Below are 17,824 nucleotides of genomic sequence, written 5' to 3'. Positions count from 1 at the left end.
AATTGTCCAATTAATTACAAAATTTGAAAGGTTAAGGCTTCAGGAAAAATTTCAATGTAACTTTGATTTATTTCTTAAGTTGCTGAAAATGATAGCATCCCAGAAACATGGCCTTATCCATGGTTATAAAATGCTGTTTTTGTTTTGGTGAATGTTTCAAAAATAACAAAAAGAAAAGAAAACCACTTATGTATGTACTTTTAAGTATACACACAAAAAGCCCTAAATAAACAAAAAACCCAGAATGGTCCTTAGGCATATAGGAGTTTAACACAAATTCTGACTGAGTAACAACTATAAAGATTTCCCCCAACATTTAGAAAAGGTATTCTCTGATGCAGGGGGATAATATGCCATGGTCTCAAATATTCTTTTCTGATGAAGGAAACAACTACAGAAAGCTTTTATTTGTTCAAAGTAACCAGTGCTATAGATGCAAAAAATCCCAACAACTCCCCCAATACTACTTCAAAACAAACATATCAAACTTGATTTTCATTAGAATGTTATTTCTTCACACTAATAAACCAAAAAACAAAGACCCAGATTTTATATATATATTTATATATATAAATGCAACGCAAACAATTACTGAGCTTCATCTTCTGGACAAGAATGCCAAGTTAGTCTCTCTTCATAAAATGCAATTACAATTTGAGGACACTTCATATTTGCCTCTTTTGCCAGCACCAAGTCTACCTCATCTGAATCTTTTCATTTCATGAGAAACATTAATTCTCTACTGCTGTCTGTGGCACCAATTATTCATTCAGGATCAAGACCTCTGACAAAGCCTCTTGGTTTATCAGCAGCATCTCTTTTCTTCTTTGATTTGCTATCATCAGATTCGCTGTCAGATAAAGATTTTCTTTTTGTACCATCTTTTTCTTTACCAGCTTTTTGAGAATTAAGAAATGCTTCAATTAACTCTGGACAATCTAAATTTTCTTCAGGTTCCCAAGTATGGTCAGCATCTGTAAATCCCTTCCACTTCAGGAAATATTCCACCTTCCCATTCACTACATGGCGGTCAACCACAAATTCTTCAGGCTCCGCCTCTTCTACTTTATTAATCTTTCCATTCTGTTTCTTTCCCATTTTTTGCAATGTAGCTTTATTGGAGGCCATTTTTTATTGCAGACTTGAAGAGCTATTATTCACCGCCTCCGAGCTGCTCCGGATCCCCTGCTAGACTGTTTCTTAATGAAATACATGACTGCTTTTTGTGAGTTACTGTTAAAAAATATATGCGAAGATACACTTTCTGGAAATTAATGTTTGTCCTATTTATCATAACCAGAAATTGAGAAGTAACATTATCTTAACCTGGAAAGGAGAATGTATGGTTTGTTATTTACTTGATTTATCAGAATCAGGGTCCCCTATTGTATTTAGATTGCTAATTTTAGTATTAATTATCAGGAGTACCATATTTTAAACAGGACCCTGAATTAAAAACTAGGATTCTGGAATGCTCAGATTTCAAAGATTATCTGGTTTTCAGACATTGAAACCTAGCCCCAAGGAAGCTACTGATTTAATCTGGGCTACACAGTTTTTAAATTGCCATGCTTTAAGACTAGATAAAAGGTCTCTGAATTTCTAGTCTAGCAATTACTTCTATTGTATTCAATTTGAGGTTCTTGAGTTTGGCTAGTGTATTAGTTTGCCAGGGCTGTTGTAAAAAATGCCTCAAAGTGGATAGCTTGCACAACAGAAATTTATTTATTCACTTTTTTGTGAGGGAAGAGCCAGGGGAAGAGCATTATTTAGTTTACTAGGTGGTTAGTAGGCAAACACTTGATACCCTCTGTATCAAATTAATACTGGAACAAAATTGGGACTGACAGGTGCTAGAAATACTGGATTGGGCAAAGAACTGTTGTGAGTAGCTTCTTGGTGATTCACAGCAATGTCCAGAGTAAAATACCCATCATAGGTAGTGTTCTAGGGCTGACTTGCCTAAAAGCCAGTGCTGTACATTTGGATAATTGTTTAGTTTTTGAGAGTTGGTGGTTTGTGTTGTGGTCTTCCATTATAATTTTAGAATATACATCAGCAGCATCCTTGGATGCTCTTAACCCTGAAAGAGTTCTAAATAGTTGATGGAGAGGAAGAGATTAATTTCAACATTTTTATTTCTCGGTGGTGTTTGGGAGCTAAATTGCTTATTCCTAGGGATAGTATGGTTAAATCTGGGATGGAATGGTATTGGAAAGATGATTCATTTCTTTAAGGACTTCAGATTCTAAAAAGAGAGACTGATGTGTAAATTAAATCATAATAAGTAATGTGATCAGGCCTTTGTGGTTTGACTAATCTGCATTCAAATCCTGGTTCTGTTTTTTATTTCTCCTGTGATCTTTAGTAAAAAAAAAAAAAAAAATGTGTGTTAGTATACAATATCCTAGAAGAGAAAGTGACAAACTATTTGCAGAAGTCAGGAAAGACTTTAAGGTGGAGGATTCTTTTGAGATTGTCTTTGAAGGGTGAGCAGGAGTTTGCTGAGTAGATAGGGTGGAGTGAGAGCATTCTACATCTGGAAATTTCAATCAGCATAGTGTGTTTACACTAGTACCTTCTTTCTTGGAGTGTTTTTTTTCTCCCGGCAAATTACTACCTATCCGATATTTAGAATTTAGCTTAAGCTTCTATGTCTACTATGGATTCTTCTCTAACTCAGTTAATTCAGTAACTCCATGACACAGGCACTTCTGTACCCTTATTACACATGAGACCAGTGGGGCTGGGTGAAATTGAAGCTAAGGACTTTGGGCAATGTGGAGGAAGAAGTTTTGGCAAGAGTGACAAGAGCAAAGCAATACATACATTCCATGTAAGCTGATCTGATTAGATAGACTAGTGTTGTCTTACTCTCTCAGTATTTCTTGTGTTTCTCTCCTGAAACAAGAGGTTCGGTCAGAGAGGACAGCTTGTTCACTGGGGAAGTGTGTATAGTGGGTGTTTCTTCTAGCTCCATCTTGTACCTTTTAGGCCATTTATACCTATGAGCTGATGTATCTGACTATATTTAGATTTATGAATTAGTGTGTAAATGCTATATGAGTCAAATCTGTTTTTGTATCCTGGTTTTCTGTAAAGAGCTTGGCCTTTGTGGTATGATTAATCTGAATTCAAATCCAGGCTCTGCCTTTTCTTTGCTTTGTGACCTTGAGCCAAGTACTCTATCTCTCTGAGCTTCTGTTTCTCTTACTCTTTATATTTGTATCTACACACTGGGTGTGTGTGTGTGTGTATGTGTGTGTATGAAAATACATATATATGAAATGAAATAGCTGTTATTTTCCCTTTTATTACTTTCAAGTGGTAACTGTGTATGTGAATCATATATATGATAGCTCATTATATTATCAACTGTTTCTGCTTCTATAACAAATGTTCATTTAGTACATTGCTATTGAAAAGGTGGCCACCAAAACAGGCTTGAATATTTGTGAAATGTTTCTTGGTCTAAGAGGAGATAAGGAGCTTGTGCCAGAATGTAAATCAACTTTGTAAGCACATTGTTTATTTCAGATAATTGTTTTTTTTTCCATAACAAAGCTTTCTTTATGAAAGAAGCAGTATGTTGATTGATGTTCTGTTTCAGTCTCTTTATTCATTGGCTGATACTCTGAATAGCATGAATGGAGAGTACTTTTGGGTGGTACCTTTTTTTTTTTTTTTTTTTGGGTGGTATCTTTTGAACAAAGTGTAGTTTTACTTATGTTGTTATTCTTTTTCCACTTGTTAAAAAAGTTTGCTATTAGTGAAAAGATCATTCATTTTGGACTTGGATTCTAATCTTGGTTTTGTTACTAATTAGTTGGGTAAGTCATTTAAGTGTTCTAGACTTTATTTTGCCTGAAAATACTGAATTAGATAATGTTTGTGGTCCTCTCAGGCTTTCGCATGCTAATAATCTGTGATCTTTCAGTGGTCTTTTTTTTTTTTTTTTTTTTAGAATCAGAACATAGGTCTGATATTAAAGTAGAAAATAAAATACGTTTGGATAGAAACATGCTTTCAGAAGCTTTTTTAAAAAATTGGTGTTTTTATTAAACTTCTGTCAACTGTATGTGAAGAAGTTGGTCCTAAAGATATAATGATAAAACTGTTTTTTGTTCATAAGTAGTAATATCCTGGAGGAGATAGACAAATAAAATATATAAACATAATGGGTAATGTGTTAGTGATCTGTACCATAAATGTTGAAATAGGAGGCAGTGAGAGACTAATTCTCTAAAATATGAGTAGGCAAACATTATCTATAAAGATCCAGGCATTTTAGGCTTTGTGGCCATGTGTTTCTATCACAGCTACTCTGCAGTTGTAGTGGAAAGGTAGCAAAATTATTTTTTGACCTCAACTAGGTGTCCTATACTTCAATTTTGACACTAACAACTCAGAGTTAGTACAAACCGTATTACTGACTTCATAATTGAACTCAGTCTCCAGCCCCCAAGTCACATGCTTCAGACTGACCATGAGTCACCTTGTTAGCATAACCTTAGGTATAACCAAAAGGGACTAATTATAGATAACAAAAGACGGCTATGAAATGACAAGGGTTTTGAAAGTATGTTCCAGAAGCTGGGGGCAAAGACCAAATATATATATTTAATTATACTGTAGTCAAACAATATATCCATGAATAGGCATGGCTGTGTTCCAGTAAATTCTCATGTACAATAAAGCAGCAAGCTAGAATTGATCTGTGGGCAATAGTTTATAGACCCTTGCTCTAGGAAAATAAGAGTAGCTTCACCAAGAAGATAACATTTGAACTATATCTTCTGTTTCTTCAGTAATTTTTTGTTGAGGTTATACTACTTTATAGAGTTTTTTAAAAAAGATTTTATTTGAGAGAGAGTGAGAGCCGCATGCATGAGAGCAGGGAGGGGAAATAGGGGAGAGAGAAAGAATCTGAAGCAGATTCTGCACTAAGCATGAAGCCGGACTCAGGGCTTGATCCCACAACCCTGAGCCAAAACCAAGAGCTGGTTCCACGTTTTGAGAGCTGTGCAACTAGAGAATAGAAATTTGGCACTTACTGCTGTGTATTGGAGATTAAAGCATGAATATTAATTTAATTTTATTGTTTTAAAAATATTTTATTTATTTATTTGACAGAGAGCACAAGCAGGGGGAGTGGGAGAGGGTAGACTTCCTGCTGAGCAGGGAACCCAACGTGGGGCTCTGTCTCAGGACCCTGGGATCATGACCTGAGCTGAAGGTAGATACACAACTGACTGAGCCACACATGTGCCCCAAGCATGAACATTTAAAAACTTTTGGTTTTTGCCTTTTCTTTCTCCTTTTTGCTGGAGTATAAATTGCATATTTTCTTGATTGGAGGTTTCACATTGAAAGAATTATGCTGATAAGAATGTATCAATTTATCATGTTAATTTTATGTCTTAGTATGTTTGAAGTTTCAAATGTGCATAAAGATGATCATTAGGCAGGCCTCTAAATAAGGAATATCAGAAGTGGACCAGAACTGACTATTGTAACAGGGATGAAAAGAGGAGGGGTTTGGGTTCACTATTTCCCAGGTGCTTGGGTGATATGGTTGGAAGTTTAGGGTAGAGAGTGAAGAGAATTATGCTTAGAAATCATGATGAAAATGAGGGTAATGGAAAAATAATCTAATATTTTTGGGATAAAATAAAAGTAAAGTTCAGAAGAACCAATGTGAAGCTCATTTGTTTTTATCTGTAACTATAGTGAGTTACTAGGATCATCCTTAAACAGAAAGGGCAGTTACTTAAGTATGTTTATATATATGGGCCACAGCAATAGTTTATCAGTCAATAACACATGAATAGTTTATTTACTTGGTCTTTCAACTGAGATATTTTTTTAAAAATTGAATATCTGTTAAATATTTTTGGTACTGAGTTAGGCTCATAGGGAGATAATAGAATAATAATAATAGTAATTTTTATTCAGTACTTTATGCAGGAGACTAAGCATAATAATCCTTATAATAACCATATGAGATAAAGACCTGTTATCCACAATTTATATGTGAGGAAACAAGATTAAGAAATTTATCTTAGGTCACACAGGTAGAGTTGGCCTCCTGATGCCCAATTCTTTTAACAGTTTTCTCTTTCCTAGTAGACATAAATTTCATGAGTCTTATAAGTAAAATACTAAGAATTATGGACTTTCTAAAGAGGCATGGATAACATTTTTGGGGATTAGAGCCACAGGGAAAGTTTCATAATAAAGGAGACATGCAAGATGACATGAAAATATAAAGTATGTCTTGGGTATGGAGGGCACTGAATATCAGGTCATGACATGAAGAGTTATCTATCTTAGTCATAAAGCTGATCCATTTATTCTTTGTGGCCATTTGGAAACTATCCCATGCTGCTTTTTTCTCCAGAAAAAAATGTTCATAATTTTGAGGCTTTATAGTTATGGTATTTTACTTGTAGAGGACTTCCTTACTTCTGCTCTGCTTGTTTGTGTGCCTTTCCTTATGTATTTAAGTATAAATATAAGTAGATGTAGATTATATTTGATTATCTTAAGCAGAATAGGTGCTAATATTAACCGGTACTTCAAAGAAATACAATTCATCTTGATAATTGGGAGTCATTATCCTTTCCAGACCAAGGTTCATGAATTTCAGGATTTTGTTTCACATTTCCTGTGCCTGTCATTCTACCACTTAGATTTTACAATTTACATTTTACAAAACTTGTTTCATCCATCAATCCATCTTGTTTTTGTTTGTTTTGGTATGCATTTCAAATTAGGTTATAGCCATACATATATACCTATTAAATAAAATTCAATATTTGGTTATGGTCTCCCTTATACCTTTCCCTGTCCCCTCAGTTACATTTCATGAAAACATCAATCTTAAGTATAATCAAAGAGTTTTGAGAAATGCTTATACATGGGTAAACCAAACACCTATCAGGATAAAGAATATTATGGTCACCTCAGAAAATTCCCTCATATGCTCTACTAGTTAATCTCTACCCCATATCCTCAGAGGCATCCACTTTTGAGTTTTTTCCCACCATAGTGTTGTCTATACATAGAATTTGTATAAATAGGATCTGACAATACGTATGAACTTTTTTCGTTAAAGCGTTTTTCTTTTTTTTTTTTTTTAAGATTTTATTTGAGAGAGAGAGAGCAAAGCAGGGCGGGAGGGGTAGAGAGAGAAACAGATTCCCCTAGGAGCAGGGAGCTGAACATAGGGCTAAATCCTAGGAGAGACCATTACCCAAGCCAAAGGCTTACCTTACCAACTCACCCACCCAGGTGCCCCTAAAGCTTTTTTCTTTAAACATAGTACTTTAGCATTTGTTCATATTCCTTTGTTTTTCAGCAGTTTGTTATTTTTTATTGCTGAATAGCAGACTGCCTTGTGAATATACCATAGTTTATCCATTCTTGTGTTGTTGAAACTCTGGGCTGTTTCCAGTTTGGGGCCATTATGAATATAGCTTCCTTGGACATTTTTACAGAAGTCATTTGGGATTTGGAGTTTATTTCCATTGGGTAAATAGTTAAGAGTATAATTGCTGGGTGAGAGAGATGGAGTATATTTGGTTTAACAAGAATGTACTAGACCTTTTTCCAAATGGATAAAGCATTTTCTACTTCCAGCATTGTCTGAGATAGCCTTCCCTTACCAGCATTTTATGTGGTTAGTACTTTTCTGATTCTTATGGATGTATAATATTTCATTGTGGCTGTAATTTGAGTTTCTGTGATAGTTAATGATAACACTTTTTTATGGTGATTTATAAATATTTTGTGAAGTACTATTCAAATATTTTGCCATTTTCAAATTTAAAAAATATTTAGAAGTCCTTTATATATTTTAGATACCATTCCTTTGTCAGATATGTTTTTTGAAAAATTTTTTCAGTCTTTAAATTTTTTATTCATCTATAGCTGTCTTTTCATGAACAGAAGCTTTTTAATTTTGGTTAAATTTAATTCATCAACTTTTTCTTTTTGATTATTACTTTCTGTGTCCTTAAGAAAATGTCCTCACCACAGATGATGCATGTATTCTTCTCTGTTTTCTTCTAGAAGCTTTATAGTTTTAATTCTCTTGCTTAATTGATAATCTATATAAAATTAATTCTTATCTGTGGTTTGAGTTATGGATTCAGGTTTTATTTTTTTCCCCCATATTGACAGCCATTTGTTTCATCATTATTTGTGGAAAAGACTTTCCTTTCTCTGTTGGATTCTTATAGCACCTATGTAGAACATTGAATGATGTATATGAGTCTGTCTTGTTCTAGTGATCTGTTTGTCAGCCTTTATGCCAGTACTATGATATTTTGATTACTAGAGCTTTATGATAAATTTTGAAATTGGGTAGTTTGTATATTCTCTATTTTCCTTTTTCAAGATAGCTCTGAATTAATTTTCGTTAATTTTTTCTTTTTCCAAGATATTTTGTTGTTGTTGTTTCATATACATAAACCTTTTAGAATCCAGTGTCAGTCTATAAGGAGGCCTGGGGGATTACAAATAGATTTTTCAGATTGTATAGTTTAGTTTTGTGAGTTGGGGAGATGACTTCTTAAAAATACCGAGTTTTTCAATTCATGGTGTATCTCTTATTTACTTAGTTTTGTAAAAAATTTCTCCCTAGCAGTGTTTTATAGTTTAGAGGTGTTGCACATTTTTGTTATATCTATTTCTAAGTGATTTATTGATGCTACATGCTATCATAAATAGACTTAAAATTTCATTTTCTAATTGATACAAAAAAATCAATTTTTTGTATATTGATTTTATAGTCTCCGACTTTGCTAAAATCACATATTTGTTTAAATAGTTATTTTCTAGATTATTTAAGATATCCTATGTAAACAGTTAAGTCTCTACATGTCTCTAGTAATAGGCAGTTTTACTTTTCCTTTTCTGATCATTATCTTTTTTTCTTGCTTTATTATATAAGCTAGGATCTTCAACACATTGTGGACTTTGTGATCAGAGTCAGCATCCTTTACTTTTTCAGAATATTAGGAGCAAAATATTCATTAGTTGACCATTAAGTAGAGTCCTCCTTAATATGTTAGTTATAGATTTTTGTAAATACTATTTACTTAGTTGAAGAATTTCCTTCTATTCCTATTCGCTTAAGAGTTTTCTATGGGTAGATTTTAAATGATTTTACTATGTTGATTGATGTGCTCATGTGTTTTTTTGGGTAGTATTAGTATGGTAATAAGTATGTTTTTTAAAGTATCTTTCATAAGTTATAATTTACTTACAGAAAATTAATCTGTTTTTTGCATAAAGGCAATGACTTTTAGTATGTTCCATGGTCATTCATCTATAACCAATATGTACTTTTGTAACGTTTCCATCACCCCCCAAAGAAAAAGCTCAAGCATACTTACATCACTCCCCATTCGCACCTATAGCCTGCAGCAATCCCTAATTTATTCTCTCTGTATTTGCCTTTCTTGGATATTTCATATAAAGGGAGTCATACAACATATCATCTTTTATATGTTTGACTTTTGTCATTTAGCATATGTGGTTCACTCATGTTCCTTTTTATTGTCAAATACTATTCCATTGTGGTGATATACTACATACTGATTATCAATTTACCAGTTTATGGACATTTGAATTGTTGTTGCCAATTTTTAGCTTTTATAGTAATGCTGTTTTGTATATATTTGTACAAGTGTGTGTGGACATATATTTTGTAGATAGGTAGCCGTAGAATTGCTGGGTCATATGATAAATGTGTGTTTAACTTTTTAAAAAACTGCCACATTGTTTTCCAGCATGATTGTATCATGTTACATTCCCAGTGGCAAAGCTACATTGATTTTTGAGCGTTAAAACAACTTTACATTCTTAGAATAACTCTGCTGTGTTTGTGTTTTCCATCTTATATATTGCTGGATCTGGCTTGCTTACAGTATTTAAGGATTTCTGTGTCTGTGTTCATGAGAGACTTTGGTCCATAATTTTTTTTCTTGTAACATCCTTGTCAGGGTTTGCTATTGGGGTTATCATAAAATGGGTTGGGAAGTATTTCTTCCTCCTATATTATGAATGAGTTTCATAGAATTCACCAATGAAAACATCTAGGTCTATACTTTTCTTTATTGGAAAGTTTTTTGTTAGTGGATTTAACTTTTTGATAAACATGGGCTATTTGGATTTTCATTTAACTTGTATCAGTTGTGAAAGTTGTGTTTTGCAAGAGATTTGTCTGTTTTATGTAAGTAATCAAATTTGTTGGCATACTGTTGTTCATAAACATTTCTCTAACATGTCTGTAGGATTTAATGTCTGTAGGATTTGTAGTGATAATCCATTCCAGACATTGACAATTCACATTTTTTTCTTTTTCTCTCTCTCATTTGAGTTAGTGGTTCATCAATTTTATCAATCGTTTCAAAGAGACAAATTTGACTTTGTTAATTTTTTTATTGTTTTTTATTTCATTGAATTCTGTGATGTATTTCCACTCTTCTATTTGTTTTGTTTTTCTTTAAATTTACAAAATGCAACCTTAGGTCAGTCACATTGTATGATTGTAAGAACTGCTTTAGCTCATCTCACAACATCTGATAGGATTTTTAGGTGTATTGTGTTTGGAGGCATTCCTAAAGTTTTTACTGTTATTGATTTTTTTTTTAAGATTTCTTGATTTTAGAGAGCACCCGTGCTAACAGGGGGGAGGGGCAGAGAGAGAGAGAAAGAGAGAGGGAAGCAGACTCCCTGCTGAGTGTGGAGCTTGATATGGGGCTCAATCCCAGGAGCCTGAGATCATGACCTGTGGTGAAATCAAGAGTCAGATGCTTAACCGACTGAGCTACCCAGGAGCCCCTTATTACTGATTGCTGTAAATATTTTTACTCTTCTATTACTCTTTTTTTTATTGGGGCTGCATTTATAACTATATTAGATCTTTGATTTTGTCTCAGGTTCCTGAGGTTCTATTTGTTTTCTCCCATTTTTTTCCCCTCTCCTTTTTCTTCAGGTTAAATAAATTGATTTATCTTTAATTTTACTGACTCTTTTTATCTAATCTACTGTTCAGCCTATCTTGTGAACATTTTACTTTAAATATCATACTTTCTGTTCCAGATTTTGTATTTGGCTCTTTGTACTTCTCTACTGTGATTTCTGATCTTTTTATTCATTATGATTTTTTTTAAACTTTCATGAATACAGTTATATTAGTTGATTTAAAATCTTTATTTGATAATTCAGGCATCTGGGTCATCTCTGTGTTAGTTTTTATTGATTGTGTTTTATCTCATGAATGGACCACATTTTCTTGATTAATTATTTGGAGGTTAAGTAATTTTGGATTGTATCCTGAACACTGTAAATAATACTGTGTAGAGATTCTGCATTTTGTTATATTCTTCTGAATTTTGTTGGAAAATTTTAAAGTGTTTCTTTATTTGGATAAACTCAAACTGCAGAACATAGTGGTTGTCAGCGTTTAAATCTCACAAATGCGAGTAGTTAATGCTTCAACCAGACATTTGTCCAGAATTTATTTGGGGCTTCTCCTCTCTAGTGATTTTGTTTCAAGAGTTGCTTCTGTCGTGTTCAAATGCTGGGATTGTCCCTAACTTCTGGTTCATGATGTCGATTGGGATGATGTCGACTGGGGCATTTTCTAAATAAAAAGTTATAAGAAATAAGGAATTTTATATAATGCCATTACTTTTTTATACCTGTCTGCTTCATTTCTGTTCTTTCACATGTCTGTCTTTGGTTGCTCTTAGCACTTTCAGAAAACTGTTTCTAAATATTTTGTCCAGAGTTTATGGTTCTGATTTCTGCTGACAACCATGTCACTATTAGCAGATTCTGCCTCTATCCTAAATTAAAAAAAAAAAAAAAAAGTCTAACATGGCATTAGTTCACTCAACAAATACAGTATCTCTTATGTGTGCTTCACAAACACTGGAAATACAAATCTTAAAGAAATATACCCCTCTTCTCAGGGTTTCCATATGTCCATAGAAGAAATAAATATGAACAAGTGTGAGAAATGCAATAATAGAAATACTTGCTTGGAAAGAAGGTAGCAGAGAAAGTGATTGATTCTCACTGGACTAGGCAATATGGACACACTGGTAGAGAATTAAGGAATGCATTTTGAAGAAATATATCCTATATTTGAAGGATTAATAGGCGTTCTTAGGCAAACAGGGAGGGAGGATGTATGAACTATGCTTTTAAGTTTCCATATAGGGACAAAAGAGATGATGTAAAACATAGAGCCAAGTTCAGCTGAAAACTTTAAAATCATCCTTATCTTCTCTTGACTTTCCTCCTTCTGTAATGTCTGACTTTAAGATTTTCCCTACTTAAATCATTGGGTAACTGCTCTTCTAATTTGTTAAATTCAAATGTGACCTGGCCAGTTGTCTCTATGGTCTACAAATATTGAATATTAGCTCTTTTACTGGGATCAGAAGAATGTAAATAAAGCTTTACGTTTTACCCTGTACTGAAATCTGTCAGCACTTTAAACACCTGAGATGACAAATGGGCCTTGATCACAGAGGAAAGCTCCTGGTAAGAATTAATTTTTGTTTAAGAATTGATTAATCAACAGTATTAAGTCCCACTATTAGCTGGTCTATTTTAATGCATTTACTTGTGTCAGGGATTTTTGTTCTATTTGTATATCAATTTTAACAGATGTGCATTAGAGGCCTATTCATTCTACTTTTGCTAATAGTTCCAGACTCATCTTAATGTCTAGATTAACTGTCCACATTAGTAGTTGCTGGGTCCCTCAGAACATTGGCACTAAGAATCAAGAAAATATTAACCTTCCATTTGAGGAAGGGGTTAGACTCAAATAATTTTGAAACCTGGAGTCCCTTAAATAGGGAGAAAAGTATCTAAGATGACATGAACAAATCAGGAAGTGTTAAATTTTTGATTGAGTAATAGGTGTTGGAGAAAGGAATGACCATTCAGTGGTTACCAGTTGCTCTTGAAGTAAAGCTAAAGGTGAACATTCTTAATATGACGTGTAAGCCCCTACATGATCTGATACTAGCATAGCTCACTTGTCTTATCTCTTGCTTCTCTTCCATTCATTTTCCTTCCTCTTCCCCCTTGCTCTCTGCACACTAGCCACATTAGTGCTCCTTTATCATCTTTATTAGAGTTTCTTATTATTCTAGGGCTTTGGTAAACTCTACTCTCTTTGCTTAAATTCTTTTTTTCATTTCCCTTTATCTGCTTTTAGTTACTTTCTCCTCTCCCAAATTAATTTTTCAGATATTTTGTGGCCTCTCCAAATAAGGTTATATGTACTAATAATCTAACTCTACTAGAATGTAAGTGTTATGGCACCAGGAGTTTTCATCTTTTTTGTTTTTTTTGAGTTTTCATCTTAACTATTGTATTTTGAATAATACAGGCCTTTGCATATGGTTTGTGCTCAGTGAATATTTGCATGAATACCTCAATGAATAAATCCAGAGATGAATTGATTATTCAGTCTCATTTAGTTAATTTTCAGTGAGAAATAAATCTGCCAAAAATTAGTATGACGAATTTATTCCTACGACTTCCTATTAGAGTGAGGAGGTAAATCTCTAGAAATAAATAACCATTTGCTTTTAGAGATTTATTGTCTTATTGTTTGAGTATGATCCCTGGTTACAGTATAATGAGTAATGCCTACCAAGCTGTAGTACTTATTGTATAGATGATGCCAGTGTATACACTAAATTGAACTACAATGAATAAATTATGTCTGACTTTTCACTCATTCTATACAAAGATAGTTATGTATAAGAAGTATTGTAATTTTTTCTAAAGTCTACATATGTTAAATTCCTTAAGATTTAGGTTTTTCCTGAGTTGTTTGAGCACCATTTTGATTATGGTTCTTGTAAACAGATGTGTAAAAACCAGTAAAAGATCACACAGTTTAAGCTATTAAAAATAGTTAGATGAAGTTTGGTAGCTTATATGAAATACTTCGAAGTAGTGCCTATATAAAATTAAAGTGCCTATATAAAGTAGTGCCTACTTTAATGAAAAGATGAGAAAACATTTATTTCAGATGAAAGAAAAAAACATTCTGAGGGTTAAGAGTGAAACAGACTTAGGGATATTCTAGGAAGTGGGGATATTGACCGTTCATTCTTGAAGACCTTTTAAAAAGAAAATAGGTGGGATGCCTAGGTGGCCCAGTGGTTAAGTGTCTGCCTTCAGCCCAGGGCATGATCCTGGGGTCCTGGGATTGGATCCCACATCAGGCTCCCTGCATGGAACCTCTCTCTCTCTCTGCCTGTGTCTCTGCCTTTCTCTCTGTGTCTTTCATGAGTAAATAAATAAAATCTTTAAAAAAATTTTAAAACTATAGGAAAATATTAGTCATAAAAATATTTATCTTATGAATAAAGACAACTAGCTTGGACAAGCCCTTCCAGTTATTTTCAGTTGTGATTATGTGATTGCTAGTTTTATTTAATGTATTTTTACTTGAATTTTTGAATTATTGGCTCAGTCACTTTTTTTTTTCTTTTTATGTGTGCGCTAGAGAGTGTGTTTGCCCCTGCATAAGTGTTGTACTTTCTCTCTCTCTCTCTTATATAGTGCCTGGCATAAGGGGCTTGTATTTTAAGAATTTCACATAATTTTTATTCTCTTTGGAGAGTCATAGCTGCAGAGGGGGCACTTAGCCTTTGGGACTTCTGTCCCAAAGAAGAGCCTCTGCCAGAAGATATTAGTAATTAGAAATAGATTGGGATTAGAGACCAGTGGAGTCACAATATTTTTTAATTAAACATTTTTCTGATTTTAAAAACATGCTTCCTTAGTGAAAAATTCAGGGTATTAAGAAGTAATAGTCACCCATAATAGTGTAATCAAAAGTATTTATAAGTTGGTATCCAGTTCCTTCTCAGTTCTTTTTCTTTTTTTTCTTTCGTAGGCATTAGGTAGAATAAATACCTCACTCCTGTTGGTATGTATTTGAGATGTTGCAACCATGATGCTATGGGTTGAATTTACTGCCCTCTCCCCAACAACAATAACAAAAAGGTACATTGGAGTCTTAACTTCCAATAACATAGAATGTGACCTTGGAAACAGGGTCTTTAGAAAGATAGTTAAAATGTAATCATTAGGGAGGACCCTAATCCATGTAGAGTATCATGTCATTGGTGAAGAGGGAGAGTTTGACTTCTTCTTTGCCAATTTGAATGCCTTTTATTTCTTTTTGTTGTCTGATTGCTGAGGCTAGGACTTCTAGTACTATGTTGAATAGCAGTGGTGAGAGTGGACATCCCTGTCTTGTTCCTGATCTTAGGGGAAAGGCTCCCAGTGCTTCCCCATTGAGAATGATATTTGCTGTGGGCTTTTTATAGATGGCTTTTAAGATGTTGAGGAATGTTCCCTCTATCCCTACACTCTGAAGAGTTTTGATCAGGAATGGATGCTGTATTTTGTCAAATGCTTTCTCTGCATCTATTGAGAGGATCATATGGTTCTTGTTTTTTCTCTTGCTGATATGATGAATCACATTGATTGTTTTATGAGTGTTGAACCAGCCATGCATCCCGGGGATAAATCCTACTTGGTCATAGTGAATAATCTTCTTATTGTTGGATCCTATTGGCTAGTATCTTGTTGAGAATTTTTGCATCCATGTTCATCAGGGATATTGGTCTATAATTCTCCTTTCTGGTGGGGTCTTTGTCTGGTGTTGGAATCAAGGTGATGCTGGCCTCATAGAACGAGTTTGGAAGTACTCCATCTCTTTCTATCTTTTGGAACAGCTTTAGTAGAATAGGTATTGTTTCTTCTTTAAACGTTTGATAGAATTCCCCTGGGAAGCCATCTGGCCCTGGACTTTTGTGTCTTGGGAGGTTTTTGATGACTGCTTCAATTTCCTCCCTGGTTATTGGCCTGTTCAGGTTTTCTATTTCTTCTTGTACCAGTTTTGGTAGTTTGTGGCTTTCCAGAAATGCATCCATTTCTTCTAGATTAGGGAGGACCCTAATCCAATATGACTGTTATCTCTATAAAAAGAGGAAATCTGGACCCAGACCTGCATAGAGGGAAGCTGATATGAAAAGACACAGGGAAGATCGTAAGATGATCATGTATATGCTAAGAAGGTAGGGCTGGCATAGATCCTGCTGTCACAGCCCTCCAAAGGAAACAACTGTGTTTGATACCTTGGTCTCAGACTTTCAAGCTGTGAGACAATAAATTTGTTGGTTGAGCAACCTAGTTTGTAGTACCTTATTAACACAGCCTTAGCAAACTAATACATCTGTGTCAAATTGCTTTATAGCAATTTTATAATTACTTTGTATCTTGTTTTTTAAAGTTTTTATATTTGTTTCCTTGCTTATGTTGGGTTTAAAACCCAAATAAATCATATTTTTTTTGAGATCTGGTTTATATTTCCCTATCTTTCCTTTCCCTGTAGTATTTTGTATAAGATATGAAAGATATTTGAGTGATGCGAATAGGCATGCTTTTGATGAAAACAATTTATGTTATGTAGAAGCAACAATATGTTCAATATAGGATTGGGGAGTAAGTCATTTTAGGATTTTCTTTTTTTTTTAACTGAATAAACTTGTTTATTTTATAGTTTTGGAATCTGATTATATGTATGATACAATATTTATATATATAAAAGATTTGTGGGTTTGGATTATGTCATTAGAATTTTTTAAAAAATTAATATAACCATATTCTAAGGCAATTAGGATGGGAAGAAAACAAGATGACTCATTGTTCCACCACTGAAACACTATAACCTAATATTTTTGTTGTTTTTCTTTTAGATTTTCACCTATATGGAGAACTGGTTTATTTGTATAATTAAGTTGTGTGTGTGTTTGTGTATATGAATTTAAGATTTTTAGCTAACATAGCACAAAAATTTACTTCTTATACAGCTTTATGAACTAATTTAGAAGGATGTATAATATCTTATTTGTATATATAATGCCCTTTTGTAACCTTTTCTATTTTTGGATATTTAGATTGTTTCCAGCTGTTGGCCATGCACAGGCATGCTTCAGAGAACGTTTTTGTGCATAAAAATGTTTCCATCATTAGGATTATTTTTTTGAAGTTCAGTTTAAAAAGTAGTACTTATAGGTTAGAATAATGAAATATCTTTTTAGGCTCTTTCATACATATTAAAATGTGTTTTACAAAACTGTTGTACAGTCTTCAAAGGAATTATTTCTTATATGTTCCAATGTGGAACCCAATTTGCGATACTTATTGATATTTATTCCCCTATGCATAATTGGTTTTAATGGTTGTTTTTCAGCTACAGCTTACCATATTTTAGTTAGTAATTTTTTTCCATGATTTCAGAGAAAATCCTCCCTTTACCATTACATATGAAAAATGACATATATGTGTGTATGTATATGTATATGTGTGTGTGTCTATATGTATATGTGTGTATATAATTAGCATTACTTACAAGTCTTGACCATCAGTTATCTACCTCAGTGATGAATTGGTATAGGAAGAGACCTTGTGCAACAGGGAATTCAACTGAAATGTAGAAAATGGTAATTTTGATTGTTGGCAGAGGGCTAAAAGTTCAAATCACTGTACTTCCATTTCTCGTGCATTTGAGTTGGGTTTAGATTAGTTATGCTACCCAAAGTGTCTGACATGGTGGGTAGTATAAACAAATGATAATGTTTATATTTGAATAGTTGGTAGTGTAATGGTTACAAAGAATTATTATTACACATTGAAACAGAAGTTCATGGGCTAGAAATGAATGCACACATCCAGAGATAAGGACTTTTGAGAGCTTTGTTAG

At 33.6% G+C, this 17,824-nt stretch overlaps 1 protein-coding gene and 1 pseudogene across 12 annotated transcripts in view; one reads left to right on the top strand and one right to left on the bottom strand.

Annotated features, from left to right (window-relative positions):
* The window catches only part of NBEA (neurobeachin), a 674,010-nt gene that overhangs the window by 23,425 nt on the left and 632,761 nt on the right, over window positions 1-17,824 (top strand). The window lies entirely within an intron of this gene.
* LOC482365 lies at window positions 574-1,156 on the bottom strand (annotated as a pseudogene).

The sequence above is a fragment of the Canis lupus genome, chromosome 25 (assembly GCF_011100685.1).
Source record: "Canis lupus familiaris isolate Mischka breed German Shepherd chromosome 25, alternate assembly UU_Cfam_GSD_1.0, whole genome shotgun sequence".
In the NCBI taxonomy this organism is placed as follows: Eukaryota; Metazoa; Chordata; class Mammalia; order Carnivora; family Canidae; genus Canis; species Canis lupus.
The sequence above is the reverse complement of the archived record's forward strand: the minus strand, read 5'-3'. Positions and strand labels throughout refer to the sequence as shown.